Source organism: Mesoplodon densirostris, chromosome 4 (assembly GCF_025265405.1).
Source record: "Mesoplodon densirostris isolate mMesDen1 chromosome 4, mMesDen1 primary haplotype, whole genome shotgun sequence".
Classification (NCBI taxonomy): Eukaryota; Metazoa; Chordata; class Mammalia; order Artiodactyla; family Ziphiidae; genus Mesoplodon; species Mesoplodon densirostris.
This window is the reverse complement of record NC_082664.1, coordinates 104755396-104764865: the sequence shown is the minus strand read 5'-3', so window position 1 is coordinate 104764865 and position 9470 is coordinate 104755396.

Below are 9470 nucleotides of genomic sequence, written 5' to 3'. Positions count from 1 at the left end.
ACTTCATTTAGTATGATAATCTTTAGTTGATTACATGTTGCTGCAGATGGCACTATTTCATTCTTTTTTATGGCTGAGTAGTATTCCATTGTGTATATCTACCACATCTTTATCCATTCCTCTGTCAGTGGATATTTAGGTTGCTTCCATATCCTGGCTATTGTAAACAGTGCTGCAATGAACATTGGGGTGCATGTGTCTTTTTGAATTATGATTTTCTTTGCATATATGCCCAGGAGTGGGATTTGCTGGATCATAGGGTAGTTATGTTTAATTTTTTAAGGAACCTCCATACTGTTCTTCATAGTGGTTGTACCAGTTTACATTCTTACCAACAGAGCAAGAGGGTTCCCTTTTCTCCACACCCTCTCCAGCATTTATTGTTTGTAGATTTTTGACTTCTTAACTTTCCTTGGAACCATATCACTGAACTCCCCTGACCCCCTCAGTCATCATGGCCCTATGACCTCACACTTTGCACTGAGAAATATCAGTCTGTGTGAAAGTTTATCAACCACCTGAAATCAACCAATCTTCTGTGTTCTCTTTTTCTTCTTTTTCCTTTAAAAATTACCATAAAGTTTCCGACTTAAACTGTCAGGCTTTATTTTCCTTCTGTATGAGGAAAAGTTCCTGTACGTTAATTTTGTCTTATTTCTTTATTTAATTAGACAATCCCTCTTTGGCATAACCCAGGCCTGATTTAAATTTCTTTTTTTATTTTTTAAAATTATTTATTTATTTGTTTGTTTGTTTATTTATTTATAAATTTCATTTTTTCCTCATCTATCGTCTCTCTTATGGCATTTTCCAGGAACTGTACTAATTTAGGGGATCTTTTATCTCGATCAGCCTCATCAAGCAAAGAAGGTAATTTTTCTTCTGGAAGTGTTTGTGAAAATTCTTTTGTACAGCTACTTCCTCTTATGGATTGTTCTTTTGTACTTCTTCCTTAATGCCTTTGCTGTTCTAAAAAGGATGCGCTGAGCAGCAATGCTGGTTTAAGAGATGCAGTGTCTATTCCTTTGAAACAGCTGAATTTTAAACATCCTTGGGTAGCACCTGAATGGGCCTTGTACCTCTTTTCACAGTCCTAGGTAAGAATTCACTTGTATATTTCTGTTGATATATCTATCAACAGTGTCAAAGTTTGACAACGGATTCAGTTTTGTTAGCAATTTCATGCTAACACTTTATCTTTTTTTTCCCCCTTTGGCTATTCCTTAATCTTATGTCTACATTTTCTTAGAAACAATTATAATTGGTTTTAAGTGCCCCTTTGTAAGACAGTGGTATCAGCAGTGTGCCATTCTCAGTATCACGAGTAGATCTCTGATAAGCAGCTCGAATCTTTGAGTCCAGGAGGGAAAAGGAATCAGCCCCTGTGCTATTGGCCCCAAGGCTCTGGACCGAGGTGGTGCCCTAGCCCAAAGTGCAGTTTTTAGTTCTCTGTCCTGCCTTCTCCTTGCTGCCTGTGTTAACCACAGCGGGGTTGCACTTGGACAATTTGTTCTGTTGTTCTCTCTTCCATGGCCTTTTACATTAGTTGGAATAAAATGCTGAGACTCCCATGGATCAAAGAGAAGGGAAAAAAAACGGGTTTCTCTATGCTTGCCCATACCGATCACATGCACACATACACAAATACACACAATAAAAATAATAGTAGTAATGCCTAGTTTTGAACACCTGTTGTGTGCCAAACACTTTGTACACATTGTCAGCAAATCTCTCTGAAGCCCTGTGAACCAGGCAATAATTATCATGGGTTATTGTGTTCATTGGACCACTGAGCTTTGGAGGACACTCAAACAGGCTCAGCTGACCTCATGGGACATCATGTGGAGGGCAGCCTTGAGGGTCCTCCACTCACCCCTCGGCTGTCTTCATGTCTTACGGCACATTCCCCCACCCCTTTTGGGACATTAGACTTTTATGCGTTCCCATCACATTGAAAAATATGCTTCCTGAAATTTCTATCTTTTGAAAAGTCCTGAGCAACCTTGCTCACTCTTAAGCCTTCCAAATCTAGACCTACAAACCCCGAGGTTTCACCCAAACTCATGACTGGAATAACCAGAGTCTTCTAAATCCATCACCTGTTTATTGGTGGAGACTTAACGTGGTATTTGCAGTCCTTCTTTACCTGCTTCTTTTCTCAGGTACCCAAGACAGAAACCAGGAGTCACCACCCTCAGTTCATTCCTCCCTGCAAGTCTCACACCAAGTCGATCAATGTGTCTTGTAAGACTGATGGGGGCCAAACTAGGCTCCAGTGTTCCTAGTGTTCAGGACCCAGGTGCCTCAGGCTGGAACAAATGTTTGAACTTCATTCATTGACCTCTCTGACCTGGGTCTCAAGGGCTCTGATTCTGCCTCTGTATGGCAATTCAAGGGACTTTTCTAAGATGAAGAACTAACCATACCACTCTTTAGAGAGAAAATTAAGAACCCCATGGAGAACACATCCAGTGCAATCATATAGCACTGGGGGCCAGTCTCCTTGCAGATGACTTTTTCTTTTAGACTTAGCTCCCAGCCACACCTCCCTGGCCATACACTAGGAGCTCACATGGTCTGAACCTCCAGCATCACAAGCGATGCTCTCCCCGCCTCCAGTTCCTCCATCAGGCTAATGCTTCTTAAGACAGAACCATCCTCCCTGTCCTCACCCTGCATGGGCCAGAGACACAGCCCCACTCACCCACATATAAGCTGCCCAGGCTGCTTCTCTGGGCTACCTGGTGTGTAGCTCTGTCTCTGCATTTATCACTCATGATTGCAAGGATTTGTTCATCTGGGCCTTCTTTTTCTTTCTTTGAGAAAACGAGCTCCTTGAGGACAAGCATTATGTCTTTCTCTCCAGTGTCTCCAGCCCCTGGCCCAGGCACCTCCAGCATCTTTATTGCTGGATGGTTGGTTTGTAAAACCCCAGGGCTTGGGGAGCACATGTGTTTCTTTGCGGGACCTCCAGGCTGCCAGAGCCTGGTGTCTTGCAGAGTGACTGCTTCTTGAGACACAGTGGAGAGAAGAGAGATGGGCCTAGCCTCCCCTCTCTCCTCCTTCACAGAAGGACAGTGATAGCTCTCCAAGACCCACTCCACTGGCAGGAAAACATTCTTCCTTAATCGCTCAGCCTCAGACTGGCATTTCTTGGCACCTGAATGGCTCTGGCTATCACCAGTCAATTGTCGTTCTAGAAACACTGGGGGATTTTTGAAAACACTCTCAGAACTTGGGAGCAGCGGGAAGCAGACCGTGCGTGATTGCATGGGGACTCAAGGGCAAAACTCAGCTCCCTGGCTGTGGCCGTGCACCAGGCCTTGGCGCTTGCGAAGACAGAACAGCCTCTTGAAGTGCTGCAGATTTAAAACAGGGAATCAGTTAACATCTCCCTAAGCAGCCAGTAGTGGGAACAAGGAGTGTGTTTGATCATGGGGAGATGCTGGGAGAATGGCCGAGCCCGCGCCTCCCCGGTGATAAGGCTTGCTGCAAAGCAGAAATTAAAATGAGAGAAACTGCGGAGTGGCAAAGCTGCTCTCATTAAAAAAGCAGCAGGCATGGGGGTGTTTTGTATCAGGAAATCACGTGTGAGGTTGGAGGTCCTTAGAAGGCTTGTTCTGGCATTTCCTCGTTGGTACTTGCGATGGAAATCAGATTGCTATCAGAGTCCTAATGCCAAGTGCCTCTCTCTGTTCCTCCTAATGGATTTGAAGGTAACTGAGCAGGAGAGCAGGCGGCATTGGTCCTGGGATGAGTGTCTCTTTGCTTGGGCACTTCACTTCTTTTCATGCTTTCTGTTCACAGATGTCAGCATTATTCATGACACAGGCAGCAGTGGAAAGTGACAAGAGCAAAGACTTAAAGTTTGAATTCAAACCTGAGTTTAAATCCAGCTCTAATAGGCAAATCACTTAACTTCTATGACAGTTGAATTCCTAATGTGTTCAATGGGAAAAAACAATACTGAACTTATGGGATCATGGGGAGGATGCAAAAAAAAAAAAAAATCTACCATAAATGCACTCAGCTCTGGTCAAATTTATTCACTGTGAATTTAGGTTCCTCATATGATATCTGTATGCAGTGCTTGGAGATTCTTAACCATCTTTCCAGCCTTCTTTTTTAAAAAATTTAATTAATTAATCTATTTATTTTACAGTAGGTCCTTGTTGGTTATCTATTTTATTCAATATAGCAGTGTGTACATGTTAATCCCAAACTCTCAATCTTCCAGCCTTCTTTTTATCTGAAAAGTAGACCCGTTTAAAAAAACTGCTGCCCCATACCCATGATTCCCAACCGCAAAAATCACCATCAAGCATTTTCCCATCAGCCCAAAGAAATCCAATCTAATGCTACCACACTGAAATAAAGTAAGACTTGTAGTTTGACCCCATAAGCTATAAGAGTGATGGGAACACTCCTTGGATCTATTCCTTGTTGACTATTTGAATTATTAATGAACAGATTAATGCATTCGTGTATAATTAGGAACCATTTTCCCCAATTTGGAGGGAGAATTTCACAAAACCTACAAGGAGGTATTCCATTACCATTTTTTAAATTGAAGTATAGTTGATTTACAATGTTGTGTTAATTTCAGGTGTACAGCAAAGTGATTCAGATATATATATATATATATATATATATATACACATACATATATATATATACATACATATATATACTATATATATATATGTACATATATATGTTCTTTATCAGATCCTTTTCCATCCATTATTATTTTGTACTGGCCTAGCTGAAATGCTGTAGCCTATGTCGGCTGATTAAATGAACGCCGAGCTGGAAGTAACAAGTTTTCTGCTAATAACATAGTAATCCCCCCCATGAATCCACGTGTCACTGCCCAGACTGAAATTAAAGATCAAGTGACTAATTGCAGTGGGTACTGGTAGGCCAACATCAAAGCCTAGAAATGCCATGCTACCGTGATTCACAGGGCCTTAAGGCAAAGCCCCAAGGCTGTCACCAGAAAGACTCAGCCTCCTACAGATGAGGGGAAATACCATATTCCGGACTAATTAATTTCCCTTTTCCATAATACAGTTGTACGTAGTGTATTGCGTGCTCTTTGTAATCTAAGTTCAGTTGAATTACTTTTTACAATCTGCTCAAAATGTGTTTATGACAGAGAATCATTATAGGAATAATTTCTTTTCCGTTTTAGCTTGCCTTTTTTCCCCCCTTCTTTCTCTGTCTCTACTTTGATATTTGCTTCCCTCTGTTAAACAGCTCAACTGAGTTGAGCAATCCAAATTTCTTCCTTGTTCATTTTATCATCGTCTCAATCTCCTTCCTTTGCCCATCCCTTTATTAAGAAAAGTAACTTCCTTTTCTTCAAGAGTTTTCCAAGTGGCTGATATACGTGAGTTCAAATCTTATAGACTCCCCTTAAATTACCTGGTCCATAAATATCTCCTGAACATTTTTCTATATCAGATACCTTATTAGGTACCCAAGATAGAGAAATATAACTTGTGAGGGTTGTTACTTCCAAGGAAATCAAATACACACGATTAAAATTTATAAAGAGGTCTACGTTTCAGTATGCATTCATTGATTCAATACTCGCTCAACTGTTTCTTTTAATTTTTAAATAACATTTAAAAATAAAGACATAAGAAATCTCAAAATAGCACAGAAAGTATTCATGTACTAGCTTCCCCCAATAAAACATCATACATAGTCATAATAGGTTTAAAAAAACCAGGAAATCAACATAATATTTCCTCAAAACAGACCCTATTTGCTTGACGATTTTAAAGTGTTTTGAGTCTCAAAAAAGAGTGTGTTGCAAAGACAAGGGTCTCAGCTGTGGGTGATTTTGTTGCCCAGGGAATATTTGGCAATGTCCAGATACATTTTTTCCTTCTCACAACTGGGAAATGAGACGGTGCTATAAGCAACTACTGAGTAAAGGCCAAGGATGCTTCTAAACATCCCACAGTACATAGGAGGACAGCCCCCACAAGAAAGAGTTTTCTCTTTGTCCAAAATATCAAGAATGCCAAGGTTGGGAAACACTACTTTAGAGGAATAATAGATTTCACAGTGAATCACTTCTCACTTTATCTTGTCAACACCATTTAAACCTGGGGATTCAAACTCACATATCTACTGTGGGCAGCCAGGTAATGATCAAGAGTGTAGCAGACTGGGCGAGATAGTGGAAAACTGGGAAGCACACACTCTGTCCAAAGGAAACAGCTATTGGTCAGCTCAAGCAAGAAACTGCCATGTGGAAGCACAGGCCAACTTTGCTGGGTCATCAGATTGTCCTTAGAGGCCAAACATTTGGATTTTGAAATACAATTCCTAAGTTGAATTTTCAAAAAGTAAATCCAGAGAACCACTATGTTTGTGAGGATGCTGAGTACAACCAGTACTGCCAGTGTGCAAACTTGGATGGCTTGGTTAAGACTTGAGGTCACTGGTTAACTGTGTGATTTTGCAAAGCAGCCCATCCTTCAGCCTCAGTTTCTCCAAGAGTAAAATAGAAATAGTATGGACCTGCTAAGATTGTTTTGAGAATTACATAAAATAAAGTGTGTGAAGAGCTTAGTACTCTGCTTTGCGCAAGATAGGTATTTAATTGTTGTGCCATAATAGGGAAAACTATAGTTTATAAAGATGTTGGACTTTTATTTTTTTTACCATCTTCTTCCCTACTCATTGCTGATGAGTCACCAACAACTTGCAACAGGCTGAGCCCTTCTCAGAGAGGAGAACCCAATAGCTTATAACTACAATAAGAACTGTCACTCATGTAGTATTTCTTTTTATTTATTTATTTATTTATTTATTTATTTATTTATTTTTGCTGTGTTGGGTCTTCGTTTCTGTGCGAGGGCTTTCTCCAGTTGCGGCAAGCAGGGGCCACTCTTCATCGCGGTCCACAGGCCGCTCACTGCTGTGGCCTCTCCTGTTGCAGAGCACAGGCTCCAGACGTGCAGGCCCAGCGGCCATGGCTCACGGGCCCAGCCGCTCCACGGCATGTGGGATCTTCCCGGACCGGGGCACGAACCCGTGTCCCCTGCATCGGCAGGCAGACTCTCAACCACTGTGCCACCAGGGAAGCCCCTCATGTAGTATTTCTTTTGCTGCTCCATGAGTGTGCCTCCTACCTTTGGAATAGAATCTCCCAATGCTCATTTAGAATCAACATCCCATACTTTTTTTTTTCTTAACATGGATGCTTTTAATTAGTAATTAAAATTAATTAAATAGAATATAATTTTTAATCATTCTATATTCTTGGTATAGTTTGTTATACGTAAAATATAATGATTTAGATATGTTTCACTGGTAATTTGTTTTTGTTTTATTTTTACATCTTTATTGGAGTATAATTGCTTTACAATGGTGTGTTAGTTTCTGCTTCTTAAAGTTTGTTGAAAGGCACATTTGACTCGGTGCAAGCATCACTAATTTGACCATTTTGATTGAATTGGACAGAAGTAAAAGTGACTGGCCTATGTCAAAACTCTGCTGAATTCATAGGTGTATTTGTTCAAAATGGATGTGTAGGCCTATTTCACTAGTGGATCCCTTGGGACACTTGTTACATATCTAAGCATTGCATCTGTTTTTGCTTTACTCCAGGGATGAGCTGTCTGTGTTCCCACAGGTACTCCAACTAAACTCAATATTCCCTGGGCTTATCTTTTGTTGACTCAAGTGTGGCATAGCTGCTATCATTAGCTTCATCCACTCTGCTCTATTTTCCACAGGTAAGACTTAGAAACATAGGATGATTGCCTATCACCCAGACCCATAGGGAATCTCTGACCCACACTGTCTTGGAATAACCAGGCTCTGGGATTCGGGGGCAGTTTTAGAGCCAAAGTTGTAATCTGTACCAAATGCTGCCAGTGAGTTTGGGCAATGCATGTATATTCTTCCCTTTTTAATTTCTTCCAAGGTCAAATTGGACTTAGACACCTATAATAAAGTAAGTTGGCTATAAGTGCCTGGGTGCGGAGAGGGATGATTATTGCTAAATTGTTCACAAATTGTAGACATGTATTATTCACAATGGGTACACAGTTTAAGGCCCTTGGATGAAGAAACTAGCTCCCTATATATATATATATATTTTTTTTTTTTTTTTGCTGTACGCGAGCCTCTCACTGTTGGGTCCTCTCCCGTTGCGGAGCACAGGCTCCGGACGCGCAGGCTCAGCAGCCATGGCTCACGGGCCCAGTAGCTCCGTGGCATGTGGGATCTTCCGGGACCGGGGCACAAACCCGTGTCCCCTGCATCGGCAGGCGGACTCTTAACCACTGTGCCACCAGGGAAGCCCCCATATTTCCTAATTTTTCTTAATAATATCTGTCTCAATTTAGGTGAACTTGGAGGATAGACTGGTAAGGACAGTTTAGGGTATGCTACGATAACAAAGAATCCAGCAATCTCAGTGACTTAAAAACAATGTGGATTTATTTCTGTCTCATCCTTCATGTCCAAGGAATATTGGGAAATAGGGGAGGTGCTTTTCTTATCATATTCACAGAGGCCCTGGTAGATTGATGCTCCACCATCTGATGATGTCATCATCTCAATACCAGGTTTCAGGGGAAGAAACCTTGGAGAGTCACACAGTGCCTTTTAAAAACACTCAGAAGTAACACATTTCAGCTCACCTTTTGTTGGTCAAAGCAATTACATGGTGTATGTGACACCCTAGAAAAGCAGAACAGCCAGAGACCTCGAGGAACCCTCGTACTGTCTACTCTGAAAAGTATCGCAGAGATTTTAGTAACACGAACTACACCATATATCACAAATGGAAGAGAAAATTAAAACAAAAAAAAGATTTTCAAAAACTATATATATACATATGTAATATTAAATATATATATATATTTATTATTATATGTTATATGTTATTTATATTACATATACTTCATATATATAACATATTACACATATGTTACATTTGATATATTTATATATGTTACATTTGATATATTTATATATGTATAGTGTTCCATGAGTCAAATAAGTTTGGGAAATGGTCTGCAATCTATCCCTCTTTTAGAGATTTACAGTGCACATTGCTTATTTACTCTGCAAAGTAAAGCAGCAAACAAATTTAACCTCGTTAGTGTTTTTTTTTAGGCAGTTTTACGGAGGTATGTTTATACAATATAGCATTCACCAATTTTAAGTGCAGTGACCATCACAACCCACTTTTAGAACATTTTCGTCATCCAGAATGATCCCTAATGACTGTTTGCAGTTAGTCAATCCCTGCTCCCACCCACAGAGGCAGATAACAAATAATCTGCTTTCTTTTGCTATAGATCTGCCTCTTCTAGACCCTTAATATAAATGGAATTGTACAATATGTAGTCTTTTTTTAGTTGTTTGGTGTCTTTCATTTAGCTTAATGAGATTCATAAATGTTGTTTCATGTAACAGTAGTTCCTTTCTTGTGCTGC